A 17,908-nucleotide genomic window follows, 5' to 3' on the forward strand; every position below is an offset into this window, starting at 1 on the left:
AACAATTCACTCAGGGGTAAAGTTACGATAAAACTGAACGTTAAGGAATGGTAATGTTAAAGATTAACATATAATGCTATGTTAGCTTAAAGATGAACTGAACTGGAATTTGAAGTAAAGGTGATATAACAGATGTATTTTATTTCTTCTAATTGGTACAATGATTAAAATGGCTGAATTTATTAAAAGGGATAAAATTGTACATTGAAAGTGGTGTTGTTGTTACACGGGCGCCGCCATGTTGGATTTCAACAATCGGCTACGTCACTGGCATGGTAAGCTACTCTGCACTAGCACTAGCAGCCATAGCAGATAATGAGTCTGAGGCTAGCTGACATGGCTGAGGAAACTAACATTAGGCCTAGCTGAGTTACATATTGGCCATAAGCCATTTATCATAGGCTAGCCTACATCACAAAATCCCATACAAAATGAAACCAAACTAGTGAAACAAAGGCGAACACAGGGGAAATGAATTGGGCATGAATCATACTGAACGCTATTTTGTCAATGAGCAGAAACACACACGACATTCAAACTATTGATAAGATGTGCACTATGGAAACTGGTCTGTAACTTTGGACGAATAAATGCCATTGACTTGCCATATCCTGACTTAAAAAAAACATTTTCTTGCTTACTTTATCGCAAACTCGGTGGGGCAGCTTGTAGTCTTTTTCAATTCATAGAAGGGCGAGCCCACAGTCTATGTGCCATGGAGCCTAAGGGTGCGTTCGAAACGGGTAAAACTGCTACCTTTTAAGATATCTAACTGGGGAGCGAGGCAGCGAGTGCGGTTCCAAACCGAAAAAAATAATTTTGCTGCCTTCTAAGATATCTTAGATTTCATAAATAACGGTCATTTTTGAAGTCAGCATCGATGCTCACTTCATGCTCCCTACTACCCATAATCCTCCAAGGCCCGGCTGTGAATTTGTCAAATTAAAAGAATAAAGATGGCTGACCAGGTCGAGAAGTCCGACTTTGTGTACAAATGTAAGTATTTTTTTGGACTTTTCTTACATTTTATCACTTCTATCTCTATAAAGTTACCGAGAAATACACAAGATACTATCAGAAAATATCGCTATTGTATCCAGCAAAGTTGGTTATACATGCGAATTTTACAATTGTTAGCCAGCTAGCTAACATTATAACAGGAATTAACGTAACCGCAACGGTAACAATGTCCGTGGAAGCAACACAGTAACATTAATAGAACTTCGAGTTAACGTTAACGTTTGATCTTTGGCAGTTTCATGATGCCAATGTTTGAATTCACAATTGAGCTAACTCGTTTCCAGATATGATAATCTGAATCCAAAGCTGCTAGCTCAATCTAGTAGTAAACAGTAAACTTGTTGATTAACGTTACGATAATAAGAGTAGGCAAACCACTCTTTACTTTAACATAATTTCTCACATCACGTTAGCATCAACAGGTTGCTGCCACGCTGCCTAGACTTCGACAAACAAAGCATTATGTTACCAAAATAGTTACCTGATTAAGACCATCAAGCTATCTTGTAGTGAGAAAATAATTAACTAAAGTGTTTGACGGTTATTTCCCCGTAGGGACATCCGATGACACTGCCAGGTTCATCCAGGCAAGAGGGGAGGCAGATCGGCTCTTCACAGGCCAGAGGAACAGTGCCATGGATGGCTGGAAGTAAGTTTTAGTTAACTGTTAGAGGGATGCTTTAAAAACAAGTGAGTATAGTATTTAGCTCTGATTCAATTTACTGTTTGTGTAGACAGGTCCTCAGGTCTGTTGGCCTGGAGGAGAAGGTGACCCCACAACAGGCCCGTAAAAAGTGGGACAACCTTAAAAAAAAAAACAAAGGTATGACCAGACCATTGTCCCAACAGTAAAATGTTTGTTTCAATGTAGGCTAATTTATGAACCAATAGATCATTAAGTAAAATAAAAGTGTAGGATAAAATTATTTCAAATTAGTTAAGACTACTACACGGCCATCTGTGATTCTGTTACAGGTTACAGTAAATTATGTTACTGGTAGTTAAAAAACTGTTGTCCATTCTTCTATTGCTAATTACATACTCATTTATCTGTAGGAAATGAAAAACCCCCCAACAGGAACAGGGACAGATGCTGGGGAGGACACAGCAGCCTCGTGGCCATGGTTCTGTGCCATGGATGAGATTCTGGGGCAGAGGCACTCTATCTCCCCACCAGTGATCCGTGCCTCCATGTCCCCGATCTCATCCAGGGAAGCAGAGCCATGCTCGTCAGGTGCTGTGCCCCCCCCCAGCAGAGAGAGAACTGCAGGGAGAGGCCAGGGGCCAGAAAAGAGGCAGCTTTGCTGCTTTCTTGAGGGAGCAATTTGAGAGAGAGGAGCAAATGGAGAAGGAGAGGCAGAGGGCAGCCGACGAGCGCTTTGCCCGTCTGTTAGCGGTGTTGGAGAGAATGGCAGACAAATAAAAAATAAAAAAAATTATTAGGCATACTGTATTTTGTCACTTTTGAGAGCTATAGGTATAACAATCTTCAAGTGAATTAAGTTAAGCTAGGCAAGAGGGATATCAACATGATATTTACTGTAAAGTGTATTTTTTACAAATAACATGACACAACAACAGAGTTGATATAAGTTTAAAACCCTTTATTGGATTATTATCTATCTATTTCTAGATTCTAAAATCTAGTTTTTTTAAAGCTGCCTAAGAAAGCCAAATCTCTACACCAATTTCAGTGGCGAGGGAAAACTCCCACACAGGGAGAAACCTCGGGAGGGCCCAGGCTTAGGCAGCGACCACCCTCCTTGGTCATGCTATTTAAAAGTAACCCTCTCGATGTTCCTGTAACAACATGAACAATAGGTTTTCAACAGTGTGAACTGATTTCATTAACAGTGATTAGAAGTATAACTGGAGTAAATGTGTTAATGAAAGCATCAAACATCAACAGCAAGAACTGATTTCTGATTACAACTATTCACTGGATAAGAAGTTAATTAAAAAATATTAACAGTAGAATAGTAATCTGCTTAAACAAGTAACTATAACTGGAAAGTAACCCAGGCTTCTTTCGATGTTCCTGTAACAACATGAACAACAGGTTATTAAACAGTGTAAACTGATTTCAGTAACAGTGATTACAAATATAATGTAATAAGGTATGTGCCAAGGATCCGTAAAGGCCAACCTTCACGGCACAACATGAGCTGCAATTATTGCAAGAGGGAGAAGACTACACAGCCACACAAATAAATTAGTGTACGTTCAACTCCTCTGCTATTCTGTTTCGCAGGGCCATCCCACTGGCAGTCTCAGCTTCACATCCAGGCTCGTCAGGGTCCAGGTCATCCAATGGCAAGTATAGCCATACGGCGTAAATCTAGCGTATCGTTAGCAAAGACGCTCATATACTGTTAATGTCGATAATTACATAGGACTATAGCCTATATATTTGACCTACTAGGTAACGTTAGCCACTGGGTCTGTTACCGCTACACTAGCTGCTATTTTACCTCAGGAGTTCACAGTAATGTTCTGGCTTAAGTTGCCGCTGGGCTCACCTCGATATTAAGCCAGATGCCAATAATAGCTAGCATCTTGAGGCGTCTCTGGTGGGCTCGTCTGCAGAGGGTTTCCTCTTCTTCCAACTCCATTAGCTGGTGAAGGACCAAGGCAGTCACGGTAGTCTCCATACTGACGGTACCGGTACACAAAAAGTGGTGGTGACAGTCGGAAAATGACGGGACGTCTGACGGTAGGGACCCAAAGATCTTCGAGCGGAGTATAGAATATTTAGGTACAGACGTAACGTTGACGTGATGACACCACACATGACAACGTTGACGTGATGACACCAGACATTGTCGCTATCTAAATAGAGAGTTCGAAACCAACTGTCTGTTAAGATATCTGACAAGTCATGTCTAATGCGACAGCTCTCTATGTAGGGAGGGAGGTAGCAGGCAGCTGTCTTCCGTTTCGAACGCACCCTAAGTTTCAACTTCGGCTTCGTTCACCCAATGCAGTCACTGGTCGCAATTACAAAGTCCGGGAAGGTTCGTTCAATCGTTTAAAGTTTTAAGTGCAGTAACCTATCTGTCCCCTTTGGAATATCTCGAAGTAGCCTCAGATGAGGTCCAGGGTTAGATAGGCTACCATACGATCCAACCTAGGAAAGGGCTAGCAGCTAAACACCTTGGAAACACTCTTATGTCAAACTCCACAAGCTAGCACTCCGACCATAGAGAGTATAAACCATGACTCCGACGATATCACAGATCGATAATAATGCTTTTACTAGCTGGAAACTAAACCACAGCGGGTCTGTAAACAGAATCCAATGTCCCTTTCTACTCACCCTGAAGCCAGTTGTTCACCATCTCAGGGCAGATTGTTGATGCGAGGGAGTTTAACTCGCAGTGCTGCTATCCAAGAGACTCGTGCAATATCAACATCCACAAGGTAAAAATCTGCAAATTCTCCACTAACGTTAGCCAAAAATAAACGGCAAACTCGTGTATCCTCCGTGTATCTGGGGTCAACTTGGGGTAACAAAGTTTTTATCAGTTTCAAGGGAAGGGAGAGAGAGAGCCCATGTGAGTTGCTGTTACGAGTGCCAGTAGTCCATACTGCGTTAGCCTACATTGACGTGACAATGCGTGTTATATAGCTTATTTGTATATGCACCGTAGCCTTCGCATAGGCCTAATGTAGTGGTGGTGAGTGAGTATGCAGTTGTGTGGAGGATGTACAGTAGGCAATGTGTGTGTGTGAGGGATGGAGGGAGACAGAGAGACAGCGTGCGTGTTGCTGTCTCAAGTGCCCCTCGTCCAGTTTTCTACATGACCTGTAGGCTAGGTCTACAGTAGCTATGTTGTGCCGCACAAAATGTATCTATGTTGTGTACATTGCACAAAATGTATACCCCCCGAAATAAACTATACATAAATAAACATATTTTCCCCGTCACTTTGGCTTCCTTGAACATTTTCCCTACGTTTCGCCACTGCTTTGCAACAGATAGATTCCAGTGTCCATGCTCCGGCAGCGCCCACACAGTCATTTTCACCCAAATGATCCTACTGAAGGTTGAGCTGGAGCCTGAAACCCATCTAGTGGTAGTCAAGACACTACAGGCCTGTCCCTCACAGGCTCAAATTTGTAACCCATGCCATTCAAATTACTAATTTTCGTGTACATATTATGCTGCAGCTGTTGCCTATAGAACTTCTCAGGTCCTACCATGCTAGTGACGTCACTGAAACTGGCAGCGTTCTAATACTAACAAACGCAATTTTGGTGTTGCTTAAAAAAGGCTACGTATTGTGTACGTATTTAGTGTCATTTATTTTTAATTGTCATAATCAACACATTATCAATGTTGAATGTCAATGTCCGGAAGAAGTTGAACAAATTGTTCAAAACCCAATGCAAAGTAAGCTAGCCTATGATATGACAAAACTATTTGTATTTGTAATAGCTACTGAAATATAGATATGGGCCTATTAACATTGTTTGTCTCCCCCTCCATGCAGGTCGATCGCACAAATAAAAAAAATAGTGAAAAAACCTATAGAAATAAATAGGATACTAGGTCTCTTTGAATGGAGACCTGTGTCTGTTTTATACTATGATATAAATTTATATTATGATCTCTCTTTTTACATCTTGTTACTTCATTGTTTCTGCTTCATTGAAAATGAGGGCTTCCCTCAATGACCCTCCGAGAATAAATAGATAGATAGATAGATAGATACTTTATTGATCCCCAGGGGAAATTCAAGTATTCAAATAGGAGGAAATTCAAAATAAAGGTTGAATGAATGAATTATAGCATTATTAATATTATTATCACGCCCACTAAACTTCTTCCAGACAGGCTACATTGACAACATTAAAAGCCTACAGTGATTTTCTCCGTGGGTGCAGCACACAGTAGCCTAGGCTAGATCATTTTGGTGAGGTTTCAGAACGGAGCAGCGTAGTTCGGACTCCGTGGTCCCAATATGGCCGCCGCGCCGATTTCATGGAGGCTTCAGGTTTGTGACGTAGTTGCTCTATCCAGTGTTCTTTATAGATCAGTGCCTCTGATCGCACTCCGTGTGAAGTGGTAGTTTGAAGGGTTGAACAACACTTCAACTTCGTTCTTAAAGAATTGGGATACCCTACCCCTTTACATGAACGCGCAAACGAAGGGAAAGGGCGAACTGCTAGGGTGAAGTGGTAGTATTGGGACTTACATTACATTACATTACATTTAGCAGACACAGACTTAAGAGTGGCTGCTAGAAAGAGGCGAGAACCTCACGGTAAATAGAGCCATACTAATCCCTCAGCAGATTAAAGTGTCACAGAAACAGATGAAAATAGTCAGAGAAGAGGATACACAAGTATCAGCAGTGTCTTTTAAGCCGAAGCACTCGGCACCAAGTAAGAAAATGCACAAGAACAGATTGATTAATTTATCGGGGAAACTTTTAGTTTCTTTTTCTTTCGGTCGGCGGTGAGAAACCGGGCTTAATTTAAATTTGTGGCTCCGTGGACAAGCAATCTACTTCTTGAGGAGGCTCATATTTTGAGAAACGATCATATACAGATAAGGCTCTGGGAACAGAACACAGGCATGATTCTGTTGTCACAGCTGGCGGTGTATTAGCGCTAGTATTGAAAATTAATCAAAGGGCCGCTGCAGCTCTTTAAAGGCCGACGCGGGCAAACAAAGATATTTGAATGGGCCATGCCAGTGTCAGTATGGAAAATTAACCAGTGGACTGCTGTCAGCCCTCCGAGGGCCAGCACTGTCAGAAACACAAACAAAAACATATATAGGCCTAGCCTAAATTATAGTTTCATCGACGATTCGGCCCAAAAGTGCGTCGGCCCAATGGGAAAATGCCCGGTATGCCAGATGGCTAGTCCAGCCCTGGAACCAAGGCAGTGCAGCAAAAGGCTTTGTATGTTCCTCCTACTGCCACAAACCAAATCACTTAGTGGCTGTGTGCCGTAAGCATGCACTAAACACCATAAGTGTTGAACAAAGTCAAGATTCACCAGATGATGAAGACATTCTGAACATAAATCTAATGCAGCTTGAAAACTCCAATGATGACAAATGGGTGGTAAATCTGGAAATCCTGTCTAAAAAAGTGATATTCAGGATCGACACAGGCACCAAGTGTAACACACTACAGCATGGACCTATCCACAACTTTCCTGCGAGTCTTATTGGCCGTCGCCGGTATCTAAATTCCGGTTTAGCCTTAGCAGGGAGACGACAGCAATGAAGCTAGCAAACAAGGGACACTACTCTTATAGACTCCATAAATTTAGATATTTTACATCATCCCATTGATCAAATGGTAGAGGCTCTTAATCGTGAATTAGGCGCTCTGCTTGACAGAGTGGCACCCTTAAAGACTAAAAAAAGGCCCTGTAGCAAACTGACACCTTGGATGAACGAAAATATCCATGATCTAAAAAGATCATGTAGGAAAGCTGAGAGAACATGGAGAAAAACTAAGTTACAGGTTCACCGTGCCATTCTAAAAGAAAAATTGCAAATTATAATAGAGCTATTCGAATGAGAGGAGGAACCACTTCTCTAAGGTAATTGCTGAAAACAGTGGAAACTCTAGGGTGTTGTTCTCTACCATTGATAGGCTATTGCATCAAACACCTTTTGATACACTCAGTCAGGCATCCTCTCTAAGATGCGAAGAATTTGCAGACTTCTTCAAAAACAAAGTCATTTCTATAAGGGAGGCTATTGGTAACACAAGTAATATGTTTGATAGTACACCCAAAAACAGCCCCCCAAAATTAAGGTCCTTTAGCACTATTACTCAATCTGAGCTTGGTAAAATTATAACTCAAACCGGCTCCTCAACATGTGTTTTAGATCCAATCCCTACTACATTCCTCAAAAAAGTATATGATGGCTTAGCTCCCTTTTTTCTCAAGGTAATAAATACCTCATTAGAAACAGGTATATTTCCAACTGCTTTTAAAACCGCTGTTGTGAAACCTTTACTTAAAAAGTCAAATCTTGACCATACCAATCTGAGCAACTACAGGCCTATATCAAATCTATCGATTTTTTGAGCAAAGTACTTGAAAAAGTTGTTTGCAATCAGTTAAATACCTTCCTCAACGAAAACAGTATCCTTGAAAAATTCCAATCAGGTTTTAGATCAAATCACAGCACAGAAACGGCTCTAGTAAAGATAGTCAATGATCTCAGACTAGCTACCGACTCAAACAAAGTCTCAATCCTTATTCTTCTGGATTTGAGTGCGGCATTTGACACCATTGATCATAGCATCCTAATTCACCGCCTTGAGAAGTGGGTGGGTCTCTCTGATAATGCTCTAAACTGGTTTCAAACCTACATTACTGGCAGAGATTTTTATATCAGTCTAGGAGATCATGTATCTGAAAAACATGACTTGCCTTTTGGTGTGGCCCAGGGGAGCTGCCTTGGTCCCCTGCTATTTTCTCTATATATGCTTCCATTGGGAAACGTCATAAGTCAGCATAATGTAAACTTCCACAGCTACGCAGATGATACCCAATTGTATCTTTCTGTGGAGCCAACTAACCCAGATGGCCTTTGCTCCCTCACTGCATGCCTAACCTCCATTAATCAGTGGATGAGCAAAAACTTTTTGAAACTAAATGATGACAAAACAGAGGTACTTCTGGTTGGACCAAAACTAAAGCGAGATATTATTCTTAGTAATCTGGGGAACTTGGCACACCAGGTCAAACCAAAAGTAACAAGCCTCGGTGTCATCTTAGATGCAGAGTTAAGTTTTAAGCCCCATATCAGTAAAGTTACTCAGACAGCCTATTTCCACTTGAGAAACATTGCCAAAGTCGCGCCCTTTTAACTCAACAAGATGCAGAAAAACTAATTCACGCCTTTATCACTAGCAGGTTAGACTACTGCAATGCACTTTTCACTGGTCTTCCCAAAAACATCTAAAGAAATTGGCACTCATACAGAACTCTGCGGCTAGACTTTTTAACTAAGACTAAGAAGAGAGAACACATCACCCTGTGTTGGCTGAACTGCACTGGCTCCCTATTTCCTATAGAATTGATTTTAAGGTTATGTTAATTACTTACAAAGCTCTGAATGGCACAGCACCTTCATATATCTCTGAGCTTTTAATATCTTATCAACCACAAAGGAAACTTAGATCATCCAATTCTAATCTTTTAATCGTACCCAAAGTGCTCCACAAACAAAGTGGAGAAGCTGTGTTTATCCATTATGCCCCCAAACTATGGAACACCCTGCCTCTGTACATCAAGCAGGCGAAGTTCAGTAAATATTTTTAAAAAGATCTGAAAACATACCTGTACAGGAAAGCTTTTAGTTAACTCATCTTATCCTGTAGACTACATTTTCAGATTATTCTACATCTGCTACTATTGGAGGGCGCAGCCAGCCAGAAGCAGATGGGCTCCCCCTATTAAGTCAGGTTCTGCTCAAGGTTTCTTCCTGGAATATGGGAGTTTTTCCTTGCCACAGTTGCCATATGGCGTGCTTGTGGGGGGTAAGAGGGTTAAGGCTGCCAGTCTTATGACGTCATTTTCTATATTTTTGATATGTTGCTGAGTATAACATAAACAGCAAAGAAAAGTGATTGATAATGACTGACTGACTATTATTGTGTTACATGCTTCAAATGTAAAGCACTTTGAGCTGCATTCTGTGTATGAAAGGTGCTATACAAATAAAGCTTTATTATTATTATTATTATTACTCGCGGTACAAACAAAACGAGGAAAACTGATTACTTACAAATAGTAATTGTGACAGACTAAGCAATGGCTCCTTGTGGCTCAACGTGTGCCGTTGTCGGGTGCACAAACAACACGCAAAAACTGAAGGACTTTATGAACGGGACCTGTTTCCAACATAAACGGACCTGCTTGACCTGTTGCCCAGCACCCTACGCACTCCATTCAATGCCGAAGGACGAGACAAAAACAATAGAATGGTTAGCGCCCCTTAAGCTAAAAAATCCACCAAAGAGAGTTTATGTCTGTTCTTACCATTTCATCGACCACAAACTAACGGAGCTCCATCCAAATCCGGAGTTATTCCTTGGTTATGAATGACAGCCAGTTAAAGGAGAATTCCGGTGTGATATTGACCTAAAGTGTGTTGAAACATGATACCGAGTGTGAACGTATGTCTCATAGCCCATCTCGGCTTGTCCCCTGCACAAATCTGGCGCTAGTTAGCCGATGCTACCAACAGCTTTTTCAATGGTTGTGCTTCGGCATCGGGCTAGCCATGCAAATAAATCACTGTTTTACACCATTTACGAGGCTTCACACTTACAATGTATCTCCACACTTTATTGGTAGACTTCCGAGGGCCGAGACATTGAGAACTTTGAAAAAGCACTGGTAGTTTACTTACAAGACGATTTATACAGACAGTATCTTCACGAAGTTTAGCATTTGCAGCCATCTTGAATTTAGTCACGATAAGTCGAGCGACGAGTAAGAATGAACAGGTATGATAAGGGATCAGATTCCAAAAATAATTCAGTGGAAATGCATGGATTCCAGTTTTCTACCAGTGCTTTTTCAAAGTTCTCAATGTCTCGTTTTAAATGTCAGGGCCCTCGGAAGTTTACCAATGAAGTGTGGAGATACATTGAGCCTAGTAAATGGTGTAAAACAGTGATTTATTTGCATGGCTAGCCCGATGCCAAAGCACCACCATTGAAAAAGCTGTTGGTAGCATCGGCTAACTAGCGCCAGATTTTGGAGTGCAGGGGACAAGCCGAGATGGGCTATGAGATATACGTTCACACTCGGTATCATGTTTCAACACACTTTAGGTCAATATCACACCGGAATTCTCCTTTAAGAAAAGGCGAAAACTCATCAGGTGCCAGGATAACTTGGAGGTAGCACTACAAGCTAACAGTCAGTGCAGCACGAACAGGAAGAGTCTCGTAAGTAATTTGTTTATGTGACATCTTTATATTATATATTTTTTAAATTGGCCTAAATGTAACCCAATGCTGCCGCACTGCTGCGCTTAAGTTGGCTAAGTGTTGTGATGGTATTTTCTGGGTTTCCAATTTAACTTACCCAGTTTGTGTTTAAATTGCTTACATAGATTACAGTGCATGCACCCACTTCCACTCTGACACAACTCCGGAAGTTTCGTTCTTGGATGAGCGACAAACATCCACAACCCATGAGCATGGTAAGTTAGCCTAATACATTGTTTGTTTCAGTTAGATTCTAACCTGTATTATGCAAAGCTATGTTGGTCAACTAGGTCAACCAGAGATGATAATGAGTTAAGTGTCTAGATGGAGGCTATAACGTTTTTTAAATAAATAAATACATAAATAAATAAATAAATAATGAGGTTTAGGCACCCCTGGTAAATCAGTTTATCATCTGCTGGGTGATTTTGAAGCAGTAACTTCCTTTGGATATTTTGTTTACAAATAGTGACATTTGAGATATGAAATTACATTTATAGAATCAACTTCAACAATGTTATATAATAACAATAATACAATAGTAGGTGCAGAAGTTACAACAGCCTGTAGATGCTTCCTCTGGTCACAGTGCTTAGTCCCTGGTGTCTGCACAGAAGATAAACTGAAATCTTAGTAATGAACATTTTTACATAAAATTGTAAGTAGTATTGGTATAGCTATAGATAACATGACTTAACTTGCCACCAGGCTACTGAAGTAGTAGAGCTCAACATTAGGCCTGAAACCTGATTTGATTTTCATTGTCAACTTAGATTGCAGTGGGGACACCTCTTCTGACACAACTATCAAGACAGCAACCAAGTGTTCGATACAGACCCAGTGGGAAGACCCTGCCTTACTGCATCATGGTTATGTGAAGCTGGCCACCAACACTAAAGAAGTCCGTCATCAAGCAACACAGTGCAGTGTGGAGCATAATATTCTTCTCAATTATTCAGACTCATTACTGTACACTGGCATTCCACTTCAAACATTCAATACTCTTGTTTCAGTGCTTGAACAGTTTGCGGGGTCTTTTAAAATGTCTGTAAGAGACCAAGTCCTCCTAATATTAATGAAATTAAGATTGAACCTCATGATTGGTGATCTGAGCAGACGGTTCTTCATATCAGAGAGCTTGTCAAGTAAGATTATATCTTACTGGATCGACAAATTGGAGGAAGTTACAAGAAACCTCATCCCTTGGCATCCTCGGGAAACTATTCGGGTGACTATGCCACAAGCTTTTAAAACTAAATACCCCAACACAACATGCATTTTGGATTGTAGTGAGAGCCTGTTACAAAAAACAAAAAACCTAGACTCAAGAGGAGAGTCCTATAGCCATTATTATTCCCATAATACAGTTAAGTACCTTGTAAGTATTGCTCCATGTGGATAAGTGAGTAGTAATAAACATGAATTAACATTTCATTGCTGTAAATTGAATTATTTTCAACAGTGGGCACTAACAATGGCCCTTGGTCACATTTGTCTTTCCTTACTCTCTTTACATTTTCCTCACAATTTCAGTGTATCTCCCATCAAACTTAAGCCGCCCCGCAGCAAATTCATCAACAAGTTGAGGCAGTATGGATGAGAAGTAGAACGCTCTCAACCGCTTCACCTGTTCCGTGACAAACAGCTCATCAAATGGTACCCTAAATACCAAACTCTCATCTGGTGTCCAGATCATCAGTCTGGCTGTCTTGAGACCTGTGCAAAACATTCCTAGTTGGACTTGCATGTAATAGCCCCAGCTACCAGTTTTCTGAACCTCAAGCTTTCCATCCACTACCTTAAAATCACTGAATCTGAGATAACAGTTCACCTAGAACTGTGCAAGCCAGGATCGGCCTATAGGCCCGACAGTAATTGTAAAGCAATTTACAAAAGATTCACTGAACAAAAATGTTGATGTGGTACATGAAAATTTAGCTAAAAATGTGGAGAATGCAATGCAATGCAATGCAATCAAGCATTTTGGGCGATGTGGAGTGACAAGCCGGCAGCAGATTAAATGCCCACGAGAGAGAAAAAGATGTGTTTTAAAAAGACTGCACAGACCGGTTTTAGGACGTGCAGACCAAAGCTGCAGCAAGCAGGTGATATTAAGAAATTTATTTCACAAAATCCAAGACCAAGAACAGACAGATGTAACTGGACATATATAGAGGCCAAAAATATTGGGAATTCTACAGTGAATGTTGACGAAGGAGTGAATAGTGGCAAGAGGCAAGCCGAAGGCTGCTGACGAGTGCCCACGCGTCACATGACAATTTAGCTAAAAGTGTGGAGAATGCAATTCAATCAAGCATTTTGGACGATATATTGGCACAAACTGGTAGCAGAACAATTGCTTGGCTGGCCACCTCCGAGAGAGCGCGAGAAAAAAAGATGCGCATTTAAAACCAGGGCCTAAATTTCAGCGCAGGATTGCGGGTATTGCGCATAAGTTATTAAGTATTGAGCATAATAATAAAAGTCCCACAACTCTATCATAATGAGAGAAATTCCCACACATGTTACAGTGCTGTCTGATAACATTAATCTAATAATGGAGCAGCCTGAATGCGGGACTATTGACTGGACAGACCAACTCTGACTTCAATTGAACCCGATGCAGAGACACACACACGCGCGCATGGACCACTTTGCGGGTGTCTCTCTCTGTCCCTCTCTCATCGCTGAAGTCAAATTATAGCCTAGGAGGTGCTTCTACATCAATCGCGATCGACAGGAAAGGAAACCAAACGTTTAGCGATCAGGAACCGTCAGGAATTTTGTAAACGTTCTCTATTTGAGGAACGTTATAATCGATTGCGGACGTGAACAAACAGATACAGACACGGAGCGCATAGTAGGCCTACTTTCACTTTCTATTGTGCGTATTCAGTACGTGAAAGATAATTAGTAGCAAAACAGCGATCAAGTATTAGCCTACATGGCAGTGAGTTTTGTTTTCAAATGTTTTCATGCATGTCTAGATAACGGGTGAGGAATGTTTAGGAGACAGACTATCGGAAATCTTCAAATTATCGCTGGGGTCTTTTTATTTAGGCTACGCAAAGCACAGCACCTTTATTTGGGGCATGGCTTACTGTTTGATTATATTGTTAATATCGGGACTGATAACCACTGAAATCTGCGGGGTATTTGATGGTTCACTATTAAGTTTCATGCAAGGGTGTTGGGATTTCCATCTGCTTATTGTGAGATATGGCATCCGCTTTCATTTATTCATGGAACGTGTGTTGTGCTGAAATGGAAACCTCGTAGGCTGATGCCTGGCAGCAACAATTGTGTATAAATGTAGGTTACTGCTTCAGCCTCTGGCAAGCTCAGAAGGGGGCGGCATGCAACTGATAGCTTGAGAGCAACGTGTTGGAGACGTGACTTTTCATTGACAACAATATTAAACCAACCAACAATATAAAATATTAAGAAGAGCTCTTTTATGAGTTAAATTGAAACAAAATTATTACTGGCCTTTATTTGTCCGAATCTGAGGCCCAAACAGAATCCTGGCCATAATTTGAGGATTTAGGTATGCACGTGTGTTTCAGGCATAGCGCAACCACTAATCTCTGACTGAAAGTGCACAGAACTTGTGCATTTGAGAGCGCTCTCTTGCAGCTAGACAGTAATGTTTCATGTAGGGTTCATGTCAGTTAATATGAATTAACATTTAAAAACATGTTCAATTATACATGTTTTTCATATATAAGTCGCACCTGACTATAAGTCGCAGGGCCAGCCAAACTATGAAAAAAAGTGTGACTTATAGTCCGGAAAATACGGTATACAGGTTTTGAGCAACATATACTGCCATCCAAGCAATGTTTTTTTTTCAGGGAAGACCTTGACTATTTCAGGAAAACAATGGCAAAATGAATTCTGCACACATTTTAACAATATTTCTCCATAGAGGAAGAGCCCAGGTGCTAAAATGGCCTGTCTGCAGTCCAGTCAAATTAGGTACATCATGGAATGAAAAACATGTTTAAGAATACCTCATACTGTTGAGCAATGGAAATCCTATATCGGGCAGGAATGGGACAATATTTAATTGTCAAAACTCTAGGAACTGGTCCTCTCAGTTCCTAAACATTTATAGAATTTTGTTAAATGAAGAGGTGAAGCAGCACAGTGGTAAACATTCCCTGTTCCAACTTTTTGGGGGCATAACAGCGAAGCTGCAGGACCCCCCATTGTGTTTCTTAGTATTCTTATTATACTTTCAACTGTCATGGGAGTCTATGGCAGCCCATAGAACTGTCTGGTAAAAAGTTATGAAATATGAAAGTTATGAAAGTTTCATGTCTACACCTCAAGTGCTCTAGTGCCACTAATGTGTCAAAGTTGGCATTACATCCATGCGCTTAACGTTTGAACTATACCAGATCTTGAAAACTGAGGTGTATTTGGAATCCTTGGATGATGCCGAGTTCAACGCACCCAATGACATCAATTTCCGCCATATTGGACCATCCGCCATATTGGATTTTATCGAAAACGCTTAAAGGTTTTTACGTATCAACGCGAAACTTAGTACATAAGTACAGGACCCAATTAGGAAGAGGCTCAAGAAATTTGACCTTAGACCTATATGGGGGCGCTGTAATTAGCGAAATTACATTTTGACCTATAACGGTTGATGCGTTTGAAATGAAAACTTACTAGTGGTGTCTGTTAATACTGTGGGAGGTCCTAAGGCCACTGCATGCCAATTTGTGACGTCAACGTAATTGATCCGGCCGCCATATTGGATTTGATCAAAAACACTAAAAAGTTTCACACAAATTTGGTCCGATTTTCACCAAACTTCGCACAGATGATCTTCAGACCAAGCCTCACAAAGGATACCTATAGGCGTTTCGATATTCGAAAGCGTTCACTCAATACAGCCAAAGCCACCAAACAGGAAGTGAGCTCATATCTCAGCAAGGCTTTGATATATAAGTACAAACTTGGTAAGATGACTTGTTACCTGATTGTGATGACGCATAAGGAAATTGGTATCATTTGGCCTCTAATAGGGGGCACTACAAAACAGGAAGTGAGCTAGTAACTCAGTAACACTTTAATGTATTAAGTCCAAACTTGATATAGGGACTTGGTACCTGATTGTGATGACGCACTACGAAATTGGCATCATTTGGCCTCCATAGGGGGTGCTGCAATACAGGAAGCGAGTTCATATCTCAGCAAAGCTTTGATGTACGAAGTCCAAATTTGGTACAGGGACCTGGTACCTGATTATTAGACTTACTAGTAAATTTACATCATTTGGCCTCTAGGGACATTGTAAAACAGGAAGTGAGCTCATATCTCAGCAATGCTTTGATGTCTGAGGTCCGAACTTGGTACAGTGACTTTGTAGTTGTTTATGAGGATGCACAAGTAAAGTGGTGTCATTTGGCCTTTAAGGGCGCTGTAATATAGGAAGTGAGCTCATATCTCAGCAACGCTTTGATGTACTGAAGCCAAACTTGGTACAGGGACTTGGCACTTGATTGTGAGAACGCACAAGGACATTGCCGTAATTTGGCCTCTAGGGGCGCTTTAACAAAGTAACTTAGCTGATATCTCAGCCATCCTTTATCCAATTGTCATGCAAATTGCCATGGCAATGCCATTTCTGCTAGTGTATTGCTAGACCCCCACATTGCTGCTTGCAGCTATATTTTTTAAAAACATGTTGCTGGCATGACATTCCAAATGATCATATATTTCCCATGAAATAGTAAAAATTTTCATTTTCAACATTTGATATGTTGCCTATGTGCTTTTTGCTGCTAAATATGGGTTTACAATACTTGTTCATTATCACATTTGGTTTTTATTTGCATTTTACACAACGTCCCAACTTTTTTTGATTTGGGGTTGTACAAGTAAAAATATAACACACAGTTACAAATACACAGTAACCTATTTTTTCTATTACAAATGTATTTATGTTTATAACAACTTGTTTTTCCTTATAAACTAGTGTTTTTACTAGTTTGTGGGTAACCTGTTGTCTCTTCCCTTGTCAATTAAAAGTTTTCATGTCTCGACAATGGGGAGTCAACGATGAATTATGCATACTGTATGTGTTTTAGGCATATGCCATAACCCCTACTCTCCATCTGACAATGTGCAAAATTGTGCATTTACTTAACAGTATTTTAAAAATTGTACTTGGACCTCCACAAATTGGAGGCTAAGCCCCGATAAGATAGGATGCAGTTCTTTACAAAACATCTTAATATTTAATTGAAAATATTTCCCAGATCACCAAGTCAACAACAATTCAACAAACATTAAAATAGTTGGAATGCACAGTAAGGCCATATTAGGATTAAAAGTGTTGAAATCAATATGCGTGAAATACAGTATAAATGTACACACTAAAATTAATTAAAAGTGCAGATTCTGTCTGCGATGTATTCAGTAAAGTTGTATATCACACCTGTGTGTTGCTTTGTTTTCATCTCTGGTAAAAAAAAAAAAGAATTCACAGACAGCTCTGCATGTAGAGCAATGACACATTGTCCATCAAACATCTATCAAGCCCTATTCATTGAAAGATTTTTGGCACTAATGATAGTTTAAAACATCCCAAACATTAACTTAAACATCATTACTGCCCCACAATTGTGGGAAACCAGCAAAATACTATTTATCATTATATTGTTTTATCCAATGCAATGTAACTGAACAGATACCAAATTTTCAGTTTACTGAATACATTCATTCATCAAATAAATATTGTAATCTAAGTTTACTGGAATGAGTACAATCCTAATGCTTGCCAGGGAAAGGCAGACAAGAATGGGAGTTATGAGATGACCATTACCAATTGAACACACATACCGATTGAACAGTTTGGTTCCAAAACACTATGGGCCCTATTTTGCACCCTG

At 40.4% G+C, this 17,908-nt stretch overlaps 1 protein-coding gene across 2 annotated transcripts in view; it reads right to left on the reverse strand.

Annotated features, from left to right (window-relative positions):
* The window catches only part of LOC125293150 (E3 ubiquitin-protein ligase NRDP1), a 118,639-nt gene extending 113,172 nt beyond the window's left edge, over window positions 1–5,467 (reverse strand). The window contains exon 1 of one of the 2 annotated variants that reach the window (XM_048240870.1): window positions 4,337–5,467. The gene's annotated coding sequence lies outside the window, so the exon portion shown is untranslated. Of the gene's footprint in view, window positions 1–641; window positions 720–4,336 lie in introns of those variants that run through there. The other variant, XM_048240869.1, reaches the window with a different exon arrangement.
* Window positions 5,468–17,908: the final 12,441 nt, after the last annotated feature.

This window comes from Alosa alosa, chromosome 4 (genome assembly GCF_017589495.1).
Source record: "Alosa alosa isolate M-15738 ecotype Scorff River chromosome 4, AALO_Geno_1.1, whole genome shotgun sequence".
NCBI lineage: Eukaryota > Metazoa > Chordata > Actinopteri > Clupeiformes > Clupeidae > Alosa > Alosa alosa.